Here is a 13757-nt window from a genome sequence, read left to right on the forward strand (position 1 = left end):
ATCAAGAAACAAAGAGAGAGAACCAAATACACAAAATCAGAAATGAAAGAGAAGAAGTAACAACTGACACCACAGAAATACAAAAGATCATTAATAGCTACTATGAACAATTATATGACAACAAATTAGACAATCTAAGTGAAATAGACTAATTTCTAGAAACACCCAGTCTCCCAAAATTGGACTGGGAAGAGATAGAAAACTTGAACAGATCGATAACAACTAAGGAAATTGAAGAGGTAATCAAGACTCTCCCAGCAAACAAAAGCCTGGTCCCAGATGGCTTCACAAGGGAGTTCTACCGAACATTAAAAAAGAACTAACACCCATTCTCCTAAAACTATTTCAAAAAATTCAAGAAGAAGGAAGACTTCCAAACTTGTTTTGTGAGGCCAGCATAATTCTAATTCCAAAATGAGAAAAAAACACTACAAAGAAAGAAACCTACAGGCCAATATCACTAATGAACATAGATGCCAAAATCCTGAACAAAATACTAGAAAATCGGCTCTAGTAATACATAAAAAAAAAATTACTCACCATGACCAAGTGGGATTCATCCCAGGGTTGCAAGGCTGGTACAATATTTGCAAATCAATAAATGTGATACACCACATAAACAAAATGAAGAATAAAAACCACATGATTATATCAATAGATGCTGAAAAAGCCTTTGACAAAATCCAGCATCCATTTCTGAAAAAAACACTCAGCAATGTAGGAATAGAAGGATCATATCTCGATATAATAAAGTCTATATATGAAAGACCTACAGCCAACATCATACTCAATGGGCAGAAACTAAAAGCATTTCCCTTGAGAACAGGAACAGGACAGGGATACCCACTTTTGCCACTCTTATTTAACATAGTACTGGAAGTCTTAGTCACAGCAATCAGACATGAAGAAAAACAAAAGAGATCCAAATTGGAAAGGAGGAAATGAAACTGTCATTATTTGCAAATGACATGATATTATACATAGAAAATCCTAAAGACTCCATCAAAAATCTACTAGACTTAATAAATGAATTTGGCAAAGTAGCAGGCTACAAAATTAACGTCAAGAAATCGATGGCATTTTTATACACCAATGATGAACTCACAGAAAGAGAAACTAAGAAAACAATCCCATTTACCATCACGGCAAAAAAATTAAAATACCTAGGAATAAACTTAACCAAAGAAGTAAAGGACCTATTTGCAGAAAACTACAGGACATTGAAAAAAGAAATAGAGAAAGATATAAAAAAGTGGAAGTACATACCTTGTTCATGGATTGGAAGAATTAACATCATTAAAATGTCCATATTACCCAAAGCAATCTATAGATTCACTGCAATCCCCATCAAAATACCAATGACATATTTCACAGAACTGGAACAAATACTTCAAAAGTTCATATGGAACCAAAAAAGACCCTGAATAGCCACAGCAATCTTGAAAAAGAAGGATAAAGTAGGTGTGATCACAATACCAGATATCAGGTTATACCACAAAGCTACTGTAATGAAAACAGCCTGGCACTAGCACAAGAATAGGCATATAGACCAATGGAACAGAATACAGAACTGAGAAATGGACCAAAGGCGATATGCTCAATTAACATTTGACAAAGGTGATAGGACATGCAGTGGAGTAAAGACGGCCTCTTTAATAAATGGTGTTGGGAAAATTGGACAGCTACATGCAAAAAAAATGAAACCAGACCATCAACTTACATCATACACAAAAATAAACTCAAAATAGACAAAAGACTTAAATGTGACCATGAATCCATAAAAATTCTAAAAGAAAATGAAGGAAACAAAATTTTGGACATCATATTCAGCAGAATTTTCACGGACACATCACCTAAGGCAACAGAAACAAATGAAAAAATGAACACATGGGACTACATCAAACTCAAAAGCTTCTGTACAGCAAAAGAAACAACCATCAAAATAGAAAGGTAACCCACTGTATGGGAGAACATCATTGTTAATGATATATCAGATAAGGGGTTAATTTCCAAAATATATAGAGTACTCATACAACTCAACAAAAGGAAGACAACCAAGTTAAAAAGTGGGCAGAGAAGCTGAATAGACACCTCTCCAAACAGGACATACAAATGGCTAAGAGACATATGAAGAAATGCTCATTATCACTAATCATCAGAGAGATGCAAATTAAAACAACAATGAAGTATCACCTCACACCTGTCGGAATGGCCGCCATCAACAAATCATCAAACAACAAGTGTTGGCGAGGGTGTGGAGAAAAGGGGACTCTAGTGCACTGCTGGTGGGAATGCAGACTGGTGCAGCCACTATGAAAAACAATATGGTGCTACCTCAAAAAATTAAAAATTGAACTTCCATTTGACCCAGTAATCCCACTTCTAGGAATATACCCTAAGAAGCCTGAAACACCAATCAGAAAGTATATATATACCCCCATGTTCATAGCAGCACTGTTTACAATAGCTAAGAGCTGGAAACAACCCAAGTGTCCATCAGTAGACGAGTGGATAAAAAAAAAACATGCATTTGTAAAAAAGAAAGATCTCTTATCCTTTGAGACAACATGGAGGGACCTGGAAAGTATTATCCTAAGTGAAACAAGCCAAGCAGAAAAAGACAAATACCACATGATCTCACTTATTTATGGAATATAATGGACATAGCAGTCTGAGGAGTAGGGTAGACCCAGAAACACAGAAGTGGGTACAGATCGATAACCCTCAGAAGAGGGTGTGGTTGAGGGAGGGAAGGGATAAACCACAGAACTTATATACATGTATGCATAACCAATGGACATGGACAACAAAGCCAGGGACAAGGCGGGGGGAAGTGGAGGAGGGTGTCAATGGGGTAAAAATGGAGAAACATCTGTAACAAAAATAAAATTAAAAATAAAATTTAAAAAAATGTAGATTTCAGCCCTGGCCAGTTTGGCTCAGCGGTTAGAGCGTTGGCCTGCGGTCCGGAGAGACCCGGGTTCGGTTCCCGCTAAGGGCACGTATTTCGGTTGCAGTTTGTCCCCGGCCCTGGTTGGTCGTGCGGGTGGTAGCCACTCGATGTGTCCCTTCGCGTCGATGTTTCTCTCTCTCTCTCCCTTCCTTTCTCTCCCTCCCACTCTATCTGTACAAAAAGTGGAGAAATATCCTCGGGCGAGGATAAAAAAAAAAAAAAAATGTAGATTTCATTCCTCACATCATTGACTTTATTTACAAATGACTAAGAAATACACTGGAGAGTAAGAAAGATGATAACGACAACTCAAATGATAAAATTATTGCTCCTAATGCCTAATGAAATGAGTATAAAGCAACAACTCATAAGGAGAAAAATTTATAGTGGTAATTAAGAAGGAAAAGATACAACCTCATTCCACAAAAGTATTAATGAAGATTCTGGTACCTTAAGCCAGCCTTCACACCATGTTCAAAACACACAGTCTCTCTCTCTCTCTCTCTCACACACACACACACACACACACACACACACATACACACCACTTTCAAAATTAACAGCAAGAAAGATGAGTAACTGAGTGACACAACTTTGAGAATTCCCATTATTTCACTGGAATTTGTTAAGAAGTAAACTAAGAAAACAAGTAGGTACTCTGGGGAAGAGTGAAAAAAATATATTATTATTGAGAGTAGGAGCTTTTAAGTAAGACAGAAGATTTTAGAAGAGGCAAGAAAAGTGTCAAATTCTGACATTTTCCAGTGTTCCTCTCAGAAATGTGATAGTGACTAGAAGCCAAAATTATCCTTCTCTAAAAAATAATATGTATCTTAAATCCTATCAGAGAACATTTGCCAGAATCTTAGAAAAAAGAACAAAATACCAAACTGAGCTGCTCCCATGCACTCAGAATGCAAAAAAGGGATAAAACACCCCACTAACTGGAGCTCAGAGGGAAGACAAATAGTCTGTGGTGAGAAGGAAAACACTTGCCATAAAGGAAAATTGCTTTCAAGACAGAGTAAGTCAAAAGGCTGGCCACCGTGCTATGAGCAAATGACAAGTAATACAACACAGGAACATGGTACTGTAATAAAGACTACAGTGTATGAGAAAGAAAAGAGTAAAGAATTGAAGGTAGTGAACAATTAACAGAAGAAAGAAATATAGTAAACAATAAAAAAGAGACAAAATAAGAAGCTCATTTTAGAACAAAACAGAATGGAATGATCAGAAGAAGTAGAAAAGACGGGAAAATTAGAACACAGATCCCAAAATATAAGACCCATGGCGAGATTAAAATGTATTACTACTATCTGAAAGGCAAGGATTCAAGAAATAAAACAAGAATGAAAACAGCTGTTAGAGAGAAATCCATTACATTTCAGTCCCTAATTGAACAAACATGGATGAAAATCTTATCACTGTCCAAAAGAAGGACCTGTGCTCATCAGAGTGAACACAGAACAGAAAGACAAAGACTAAAGAAATCAGAGCCCATAGCTTTTATCTGATTGATCAAGAGGTTCTGTGCCTTCAAAAAAGGAGAGAAATACTCTGCACCTTTGAAAACTGAAAATATGCTCGGATTACAGAATATGCTTGCATGTCCATTTCCAAACTACAAAGTTATGTTAACATCCCTGATCTCACTGAACTCTCACTAATAACCACACGAGGTTAGTTAGAGCTAACATTTTTTTTCTATTTAATAGGTAATTAATATTAGGCACAGAGAAATTGGCCTACCCATGATCAAATGTCAAGGGAGTTCAGAAAAAAAGGTAATAACTTAGATATTCTTGCCTGGGAACCCCCACTCCCTCTTTTGTTCTGATTGACTGGAGGAGGCCAGTTAAGAAAAAGATCAGTAGGGGGGAGGGGCATGTAAAATCTGGAAGGCTAAATTAGAGTATGGTCATTTATTTCTCATTTTTAAATGTCTATCTTTCTCCCAGATCATAAGTAGCTTCATATTTTTATTCCAAATGACATCTCTAGAGACTGGATGAAAATAACCCAAATTGGATGAAATGCAGCAGTAGTTCCTATAGGGACCAATTACAAATAAACAGCCTCATTAAAGCTGTAAATGCTTAGAAAGTATATCAGAGCAGGAACATCCAACAGTGAAGCACAGGTGTACACAGTCACTACCAATATTTAGCATCATTTAAATTTGGAATATAATTGAGAATAATTTATGGGAAAACGCAGGCATATGAGGATCTCCCAGACAAATAATGAGAGCAGAAACTGTAGTGCAAGATTGCAGCTCCTACTTGGTGCTGTTCTCTGTTTCCTTAATTTGCCTTCTCTCTCTCTCCCCACCATTTCTCTCTTCCTATTAGAAACTATCTAGTGTTTTCTGTGATTCCTTGATGTCCCCACTTCGGCCTTCCTCCTTTGAAAGTTACTCTTTATGCGCTCATTCATTCTCTACATTTAGGTAAGTCATTACATCTTTCTTCCTCCTGGATTTTTAGAACTCAGTTGCATTGACATGACTAAAAGGATATTTACCAATACATGTCTTACAGTGAAAATGCTTTTAATCAAATGAGTTCTGTAAAGAGAGAAAAACAAGAGGAATAGTTATTTGAGGAGGAGGATGGGGGGAAGTATGATTATAAAAATGACTAGAATTGTAATTCCCAGTTTTGCTTTTTAATTCCAGAACACGGAATTTAGCATGATAGGTTAATTCCTACTACATCCTGAATACAAAATAACATTTTCATCAGTATCAGTTAATGTACTTTATGCTGAGACTAAAATGGAATGCAACTAGCAGAATTAATTCTAATGGCTTCAAAGTCAGTAGTAAGTAGCTCCCTATATAAAAATGATGTCTAGGGAAAAAGTTAATTTATTCTCAAATTGAATTTACAAACTGAATTTACTGACTGATCTTTACATTTGCATTAGAGTAAAAAGCTATCTTAGAATAAATTATTTGAAAATCACATTGCCTGCTTGCCTGGAACCTAGTCAAATTTGTCTTTTAAATTGTTGAAAACTGAAAATATATGTTGTCTATATGTGTGACTTTAGTGAAAATATTAACCATTCTCGGCGACAGTTTCCTCATCTATAAGATGAATATCAGATAGACTAAAATCGTTCTTTTACCTTGGGAACAGCAAATCTTTTTTACAGAAACTACATGTAGACTTCAGCCTTACAAAAAATCTGATTGTCCCAGAATTTTATGCAAAATTATGTGCAGTTTCCCCTGTGCATTCTTCTGAAAAGAAAATCAGCAAGTTTCACGGACTCTATGTAAAGCAGACCACATGTTTATTGGCCTCTCTAATAATTGTACTAATGCCATGCTGGTCTCTCAATGGTTCAATAGTTTGGGTGCATAATAGTCCATGAAGGCTGTTGAAAATATGGATCATTGGAACACACCATTCAGAGGGGCTGGGGTCAAGCCTACATCAGAAACACTGTATTGTGTCACAGGCTCCATAATAACTGTAGATAACCAAAAGTTGTTCAAAGTTTTCAAAAAAGACAAAACAAAATGTTATTTTATTGTCTATCCTGATTAGCATAAGTTTTCTGAGAATCTAAGCCCTTTCCATTTTCTTTGTTGATATGTTGGCTCTCATTAAGAAAGATGGGGTGAGGGAGGATGGGGAGGAGGGTGTCAATGAGGGGAAAAGGAGAAACATCTGTAACAAAAATAAATTATTAAAAATTATGTCTGGCCGGTGTGGCTCAGTGGTTGAGTGTCAACCCATGCAACAAGAGGTCACCTGTTCGATTCCACGTAGGGACACACGCTCAGATTGTGGGCCCAATCCCCAGTGAGGAGCAAGCAGGAGGCGGCCCATCGATGTTCTCTCTCATGGATGTTTCTATCTCTCTCTCCCTCTCACTTCCTCTCTCTCTAAAATCAATAAAGAAAAACAAATTTTTTAAATAAAATAAAATAAAATAAATAAGGGGGAAAAAAAAAGAAAGTTCTGCTCGATATATGTTTACAAGCAGGGAAAAAATGGAGGTGAAATTCAACTAAGTGAATTTAAGTCCATGAAGAATACCTGCCAAAATGTTTAGCCACACAGGAGAGCAAACTAAGCTGAAATAAGATTGGAGTTCCATGCGCCCATACCACCTACCCCTGTGGATTTGATATGGTTGTGCTGGTTCTGGTCTTTTGTATGACCCTCATTTGCAAAGATCAAACTTTCTTCTTATGAAGGGGCCACTTTCTGCATTGACTTTAATTCTACAGAGGTTTACATATTAAGGAACTCTAAAGGCGATCAAGTCCCTATAGAACCAAAGCTATTTTAAATTTCTTTATTCCATTGCTTATCACATCTACAAAGGCATGTCCTTTGAAGCCAGTGAAGTAACCTGGAGAACTTTCAGAGGGCCATGAGACAACACTGGTTATATTTTATATTTCTAATTATTGCTGATAAGGAATGGAAATTTCCACTTTGTCTAGATGAGGCTATTAGCTAAAAGCTAAGGAAAATGACTGCAACACAACAGAACATTCATGCAATTTACTTTATAAACACTACTGCCAGGTTGAAAAATGAGGAATTTAACAAACCATAAATATTCTCATTAAGCCCTATCGATTAAGTTGTAACAAATTAGGACTTTTTCTTTTAAAAAGTAAAATAAATAAACTGCTGTCCTCTTACCCTAGTCCTAGAAAATAACCATCTGCCAATTAAAGAATAAATCCGGACTTGGTAAGGGGAGACCTTATTCCACAGGATCACTGCAAAGCAGCACAGGACTATTGCAGTAGGAAAAGACTACTGCAGCAGAAACAAAGCTCCACCTATAAGATCAGCAAACATCTCAGGGATTAGTCAAAAAGATATTTTTCTTTTTGATTTTTTTTAAATCCTCACCCAAGAATATTTTTCTATTTATCCTCAGAAAGAGAGGGAGGGAAGGGGGAGAGAGAGGGAAAGAAACAGAAACATCTATGTGAGAGGGACACATCTACTGGCTGCCTCCTGCACAACCCCAACCAGGGCCGAGGATGAACTGCAATCGGGTACATCCCCTCGACCCGAACCGAACCTGCGACTCATTGGTCTGTGGGACGATGCTCTAACTACTTAGAAACCCAGCCAGGGCAAGATTTTTCTTTTCTAGAGTGGGTAGAATAAGGTGGGAAAGATCAGGGTGTGAGGAAATAGGATGAAAGGCTACTGTGATTGTATCTCAGAGTTGAGAATGCTTTACCCCAGCTCAGACTATTCTCAGGTTGGGGCTTTTAAAAAGCGGCTGTATGCTGGTTCAGGCTGAGGGTGGGCCAATGAGAAGGGCCCTGGGAGGTCCAGAGAAGCTTAACCAAAGTTTTTTCGACAAGTATTTGTTCTAAACAGTCAGTGGGGACAAACAGTTCATCAAATCACTTATGGAACAAAGCATAGGAATTTGGCAGGTCTGTGTCTGGCCATGTCCTAGGTAAACAAGGGGCATCCAGGAGTTATATCTAGGTTATGTGGGAGAGAGTGGTTCTTTGCTGTGAACTGTACCCTAGAACATAAAGGTCAGGGGCTGTCTTACCCTTTCTTGTTTTCCAGGCTTGGAGGACTCTGATCAATGTCCACATTGTTACAGGTTTTCCAAATGTCACCACAAAATACCACGTGCACTTTGTATGTCTACCTCATTGTGCATCCTTCATAGGCAGAAACGAATTCCTGATTGGTCTAGTGATGCCGTTCTCTTGAGGATGGAGTGGGGTGGCAGAATAGGAAATCTAGATGTGATGGGTAAGTGCAGAGTAGAAAAGCTTCCCTCACCTGGGGGGAATGCAGGAGACTGAGTATGCACTGCGGAGGAGCCACACAGGCTCATCACTGAAACACATATGTTGTCAAGGCTGCTGACAATGGATTCAGCCAGAGGATGTGATAGGAAAAGATGACTCTGGCAGCCAATTTTAGACTCATTGAATCTCATATCTGGAATATTAATTGAGCTCAGAGTAAAGATTATTTTTCCCTATAAAAGAAACTGCTATTGCTTATTATGTTCTAAGTACTATACTGTGTGCTGGGTTGCCAGACACATAGGCATCATTCATATCTAATTTTAAATCTTCACAAGTAACAACTCCTTGGCTATTTTCAATGTTTCTATATGGCTTGATGTTTCTAAATCTAATTTAGCATTCTTAGAAAAACAGATTCATAAGCATTCCCATTAAAAAAAAAAATCTATATTCAGTGACCATCTTAAAAATGTCTCTATGCCTTCTCCCAACCCCTTTCCATATATCATCACCATTTAAAACACGAAAGACGCAGGCTGTAGAGTAATTGGACCGTTTCCACAAGCTCCATCCCATATGCCCATGCACACATCTGGTTGTTTCTCTCTGCTTCCTCCACTGATACTCTTCTATAGATACACAAGCATCCAACGGTACAAATGAAGTTCCTCTGCTAGACTGCAGAAAGGCATGAAGTTTTAAAAGACAGCAAAGGGAAGGCAGACTGAAGCAAGCCACCACGAGGCCAGAACAGGTGAAATGCAGCTCTTTCTATCCCAAGACTAAGTGGACCTTTGCCTCAAGCCTGGAGCTTTTATTCCAATGATTCTCACAACTGGGGGAAACAGCCAAATATTCCAACAACTGGTGCTACAAAGTAAGAGACAAAATAATTTAATCTACTTTTATGGTGTTCTACGGCACTATTCTTATTCTAATCATCACTCTATTAATATAGTCACCAATTTTTTAAAGAAAATGTTCTCTATAATTAGCCCTTACATTTTAAGCTGTCCTTTGTGATTAATAGTCCTAATTCATTGTGCTTCTATCTAGTTAAACCTGATTTTAGCTTACAAAAATACTGATTTAAGTGAAAAAATACCTGTGTTACCATGTAATGTGCACAAGAAACACAGCCCTAGAGGTTAGCCAGGTGTTAGTGACAGGGTACAATAATTTTGACCTATGTTGCCATGTGTTAAAGGTATGTTTGACTAGGATGATGAAATATTATATAGATATTAATGCTTTATTATTCAAGCTAATAAGTCTTGAATATAATGCTTGTAACAAATGGTCCATAGAATTTTCAAGGATTATATCTCTAAAATAGACATAAAACATATATGGTCCAAAATCAAAATATAAACAAATATAATGACTTACCCTGCTTTAAGCTGTATACATTAGCAGGAAATGATGTACACACATTCATACCAAAGAAGAAGAGAGAGAACAGGTCAAGTGCACATGCTTTGGAGCGAAGCTGCCAGGGCTTGACTCCCAGCTTCACGACCAACCTTCAGCAAGCTCCTCTCTACCTCATGCCTTCACTTGTCCCATGGATATTAAAATAGTACTAAGTTCAAAGTTGGCTCCAACAATAACACGAGCTAATCAATTATTATAAAGCTCATAGAAAAATCCCTGACGCATTTTAAACACTCAATAAAGTTAGCTATTATTGGGACATATGCCAATAGTGAAGGCTCATTTTTCTATGTGTTCTAAATTAATCAGCTATTTTTATTACATAGTCTTACTATATAATGGTTGTTGCTTACTGACAGAAGACAGTCACTGTGCCAAGTATCATACACTCACACAAAAACACATATATAATCATAACATCTCATTTGATATTTTCACAATCTGCGAGTTTATAATAATTATCATTATGCCTGGAAAACCAAACAGGAGAGAAATAGAATTACAGAGTAACTTCTCCAAGATCACAGACCATTTATTTCAACAATAGAAAAAACCAACACTACCCTAAGAATCAATACAACCTAGATTCTCATTCTAGGTATATCATTTACTAGCTGTGTTATCTAAAAGAAGCTAATTAACTGTCTGGGCTTGTTTCCCCACCTGTAAAATGAGAATAACACTATGTACCTCTTCCTGGTTTTCGAATTAGTGGAGAGAATCAAAGGATGTGGTACTGATGAAAATGCCCCATAAAGTGGAATAGGAATAATTGAGGGTCTCTCTGCATGTAGAATATAGGCCTCTTTAAGAGTGCTTCAGGTTCCTGTGCTCTTTCCCCCCTGCTTAATTAGCTGGGAACCTGCTTCTCCTTTGATACACAACTCCGTTACTTTCTCCAGGAATGCCTGAAGGAAAGGGGGGTCTTCCTTAGAATTTGAGCAGATGTAGGACTGACTATGAAAGCATAGGCATCTCTCCTCTGCCTGTGGTTGCTAGGTTGCCAGGAGATGTAGCTGCCTGTGGTTGCTAGGTTGCAAGAAGATGTAGTGGCTGCCTGTGGTTGCTAGGTTGCCAGGAGATGTAGCTGCCTGTGGCTGCTACAGGCTCCTCCTTAGATCTCATTTGAAATGCTAAACTCCAATAAATTTCTCCTTCTCTGACCTGAAGATAAATTTGTTCTGCTTCTCAAAACTATTTCGGGGAGGGGTCCCAAAATAGAGCCTCTGAGATCCTAAAGACCCCATTTTTCTCATAGAACATAACCATCTCTCCTCGGGGTAGAGACTCCCAGAATCATTTGGGGAATTGGAGATTTGAGAAACACAGTTTCAGGGACCACAGCTAAACCCACTTCATGTTTTTATACCAAGAGTCATGAAGTCCTCCAAAACGTGGGCTTTGTTATTTATCCTTATCCCTACCTGCCCAGAAGTCTCCTAGAGTATTTGTATTCCCAGGAGTCCCACTGTCTCTGTGATTTCTTTAAAGGAAGGATACACAGTTTATCAAATAAGTGTAATCTGTCCAAAAAAACTGTCTATGACAACAACATACCTATAAATTTTGTAAAACATGTTTCTCAAAATTAGCATTGCTACTCTAACAATAATCTGAAAGAAAAAAATTAGGCATATTATTATGGTAAATATAATGAAATCATAACTATGGTTATATTGCTTGTGTTACCACTGTAAAATGGGAAAGATTTTAAATAAATATACAGAATTATACTCATTATCTCAGAAATATATTAAAAGTTATTTTAAAGAGTCTATCAGTAATTAATGGATATCTGATATATACTTAACACACTGCTAAAGGATTGAGCATATTCTGAAAAAGTAAGACAGTTCTAGTGTTAAAGCACTTCAATGTTTAATAATAATAGAGGACTTACATATTTTAAACATGAGAATAAGACAGAAAATATTGACAACTGAATAGGTATAAGTAATGAGAGCAAAGAAGAAGAATTGCAGACTGCAAAAGGGCTTCTTGAAGAAGAGGGCCGCAGGTTGGCCTCTGGCATGGTTTCTTGATAAGAACGCTTTGCAAACTAGAAATAGAAGGTAAGTTGGTCAATCTCATAGAAGTTATTGCCACAGAACCTACTCCATTAATCATACTCAATGGTGAATGTTGAAAGCTTTCCCCCTGCTCTCAGAAATGAAAATAGGACACCAGCCATCACTGTCTCTAGCCTGCATCACTTTGAAAGCCCTTGCCAGGAGGATAGTGCAAGAAAACAAAAAAGAAATTTAAAAATGAGAGACAAGTAAATGAAACTCTCATTATTCATACTATTACTGTGGTTAAGAAAATAAAAAATAAAATCTTTATAAATTGTTACAATTAAGCTTAGCAAAGTTGCTAGTTGTCATTTCGCAATACAGAAGCCAGTTTTATTTCTGTATAAGAGAAGCAAACATTAAATATAATTATATAAATTATATGTAATCTTAAAAAATTTAACAATATCCTCTATTCCAATAAATGCCAAAATATAAATATCATGGAAGTTATGAAAGATCTCTACATAGGAAACATTCTTAAGAGAAATTTAAGACCTAAATAAATGAACAAGTAATCCATGTTCATGGGTTGGAAGACAAATGTACAAAGGTTTTCATTTTTTTCCTCTTTGATCTATGGTTTAATGAAATGCCAATCAAAATCTCAGTAGATTTATTATAGGTGTAAATTAATAAACAGATTCTAAATTGATATGAAATTATAAAGAATAGGGAAGACCCCTTTAATGAAGAAAAACTTGCTTCACTAGAAATAAAGACTTATTCTAAAACTACTGTAATGAAGAAGGGTAGTATTAGTGCAAGGTGGAACAAACAGACCAATGGATAGGAGAGACCAGGAAAAGAAACACATATAGGAACACTGATTTAAGGAAAGATGTGACTACAAAAACGGAGGGGGTGATGCCAGGCTAAGCAGAAATCCGTAAGGAAAAACATTGAAACGTGGCATGAGTCATATACAAAATCAATTCCAGATACATTTATTGATCTGAATTTTAAAAACTTCTGGAAGATAACCTGTATAGGAAAATATATTCATGATTTGGTATAAGGAAAGGTCTGTTCAACAAGTCACAAAAAGCATCAGTCATAAAGGGGGCAGTCTATATTGTACTACACTAAAATGAAGAAATCCCCTATTTTCAAAGAAAACCTAAGTGAGTAAAAGGTGAGCCAAAGACCACAGAAAGATATTTATAATATGTCACTAACCCACAGATGATTGCAATTCAAATAACATGAAGATCTGTTACAAACCAAAAGAAAAAGAAACAAAACCCAAGAAAAAGAGGCAAAAGACTTGAATAGGTGACGTTGACTTTATTAGCATACCCTCAGACATGAGCCATATTCAAATGGCCACAAACTTGTAAAAGATTCTTAAGTACAATGGTCATCAGGGAAAGACAAATTAAAACCCAAGGTGGCTTAAATAACATATGACTGTCAATATCCATTGCAGTGAGCGTGGGGAGTAATGAGAAAGCTAATAAACTGTTAGTAGGGGTGTAAGTTGGTAAAAACCACTTTGGAAAATAGTTTGAAACTATTTACTGAACTTGGA

Source organism: Molossus molossus, unplaced genomic scaffold (assembly GCF_014108415.1).
Source record: "Molossus molossus isolate mMolMol1 unplaced genomic scaffold, mMolMol1.p scaffold_m16_p_4, whole genome shotgun sequence".
NCBI classification, from domain to species: Eukaryota; Metazoa; Chordata; class Mammalia; order Chiroptera; family Molossidae; genus Molossus; species Molossus molossus.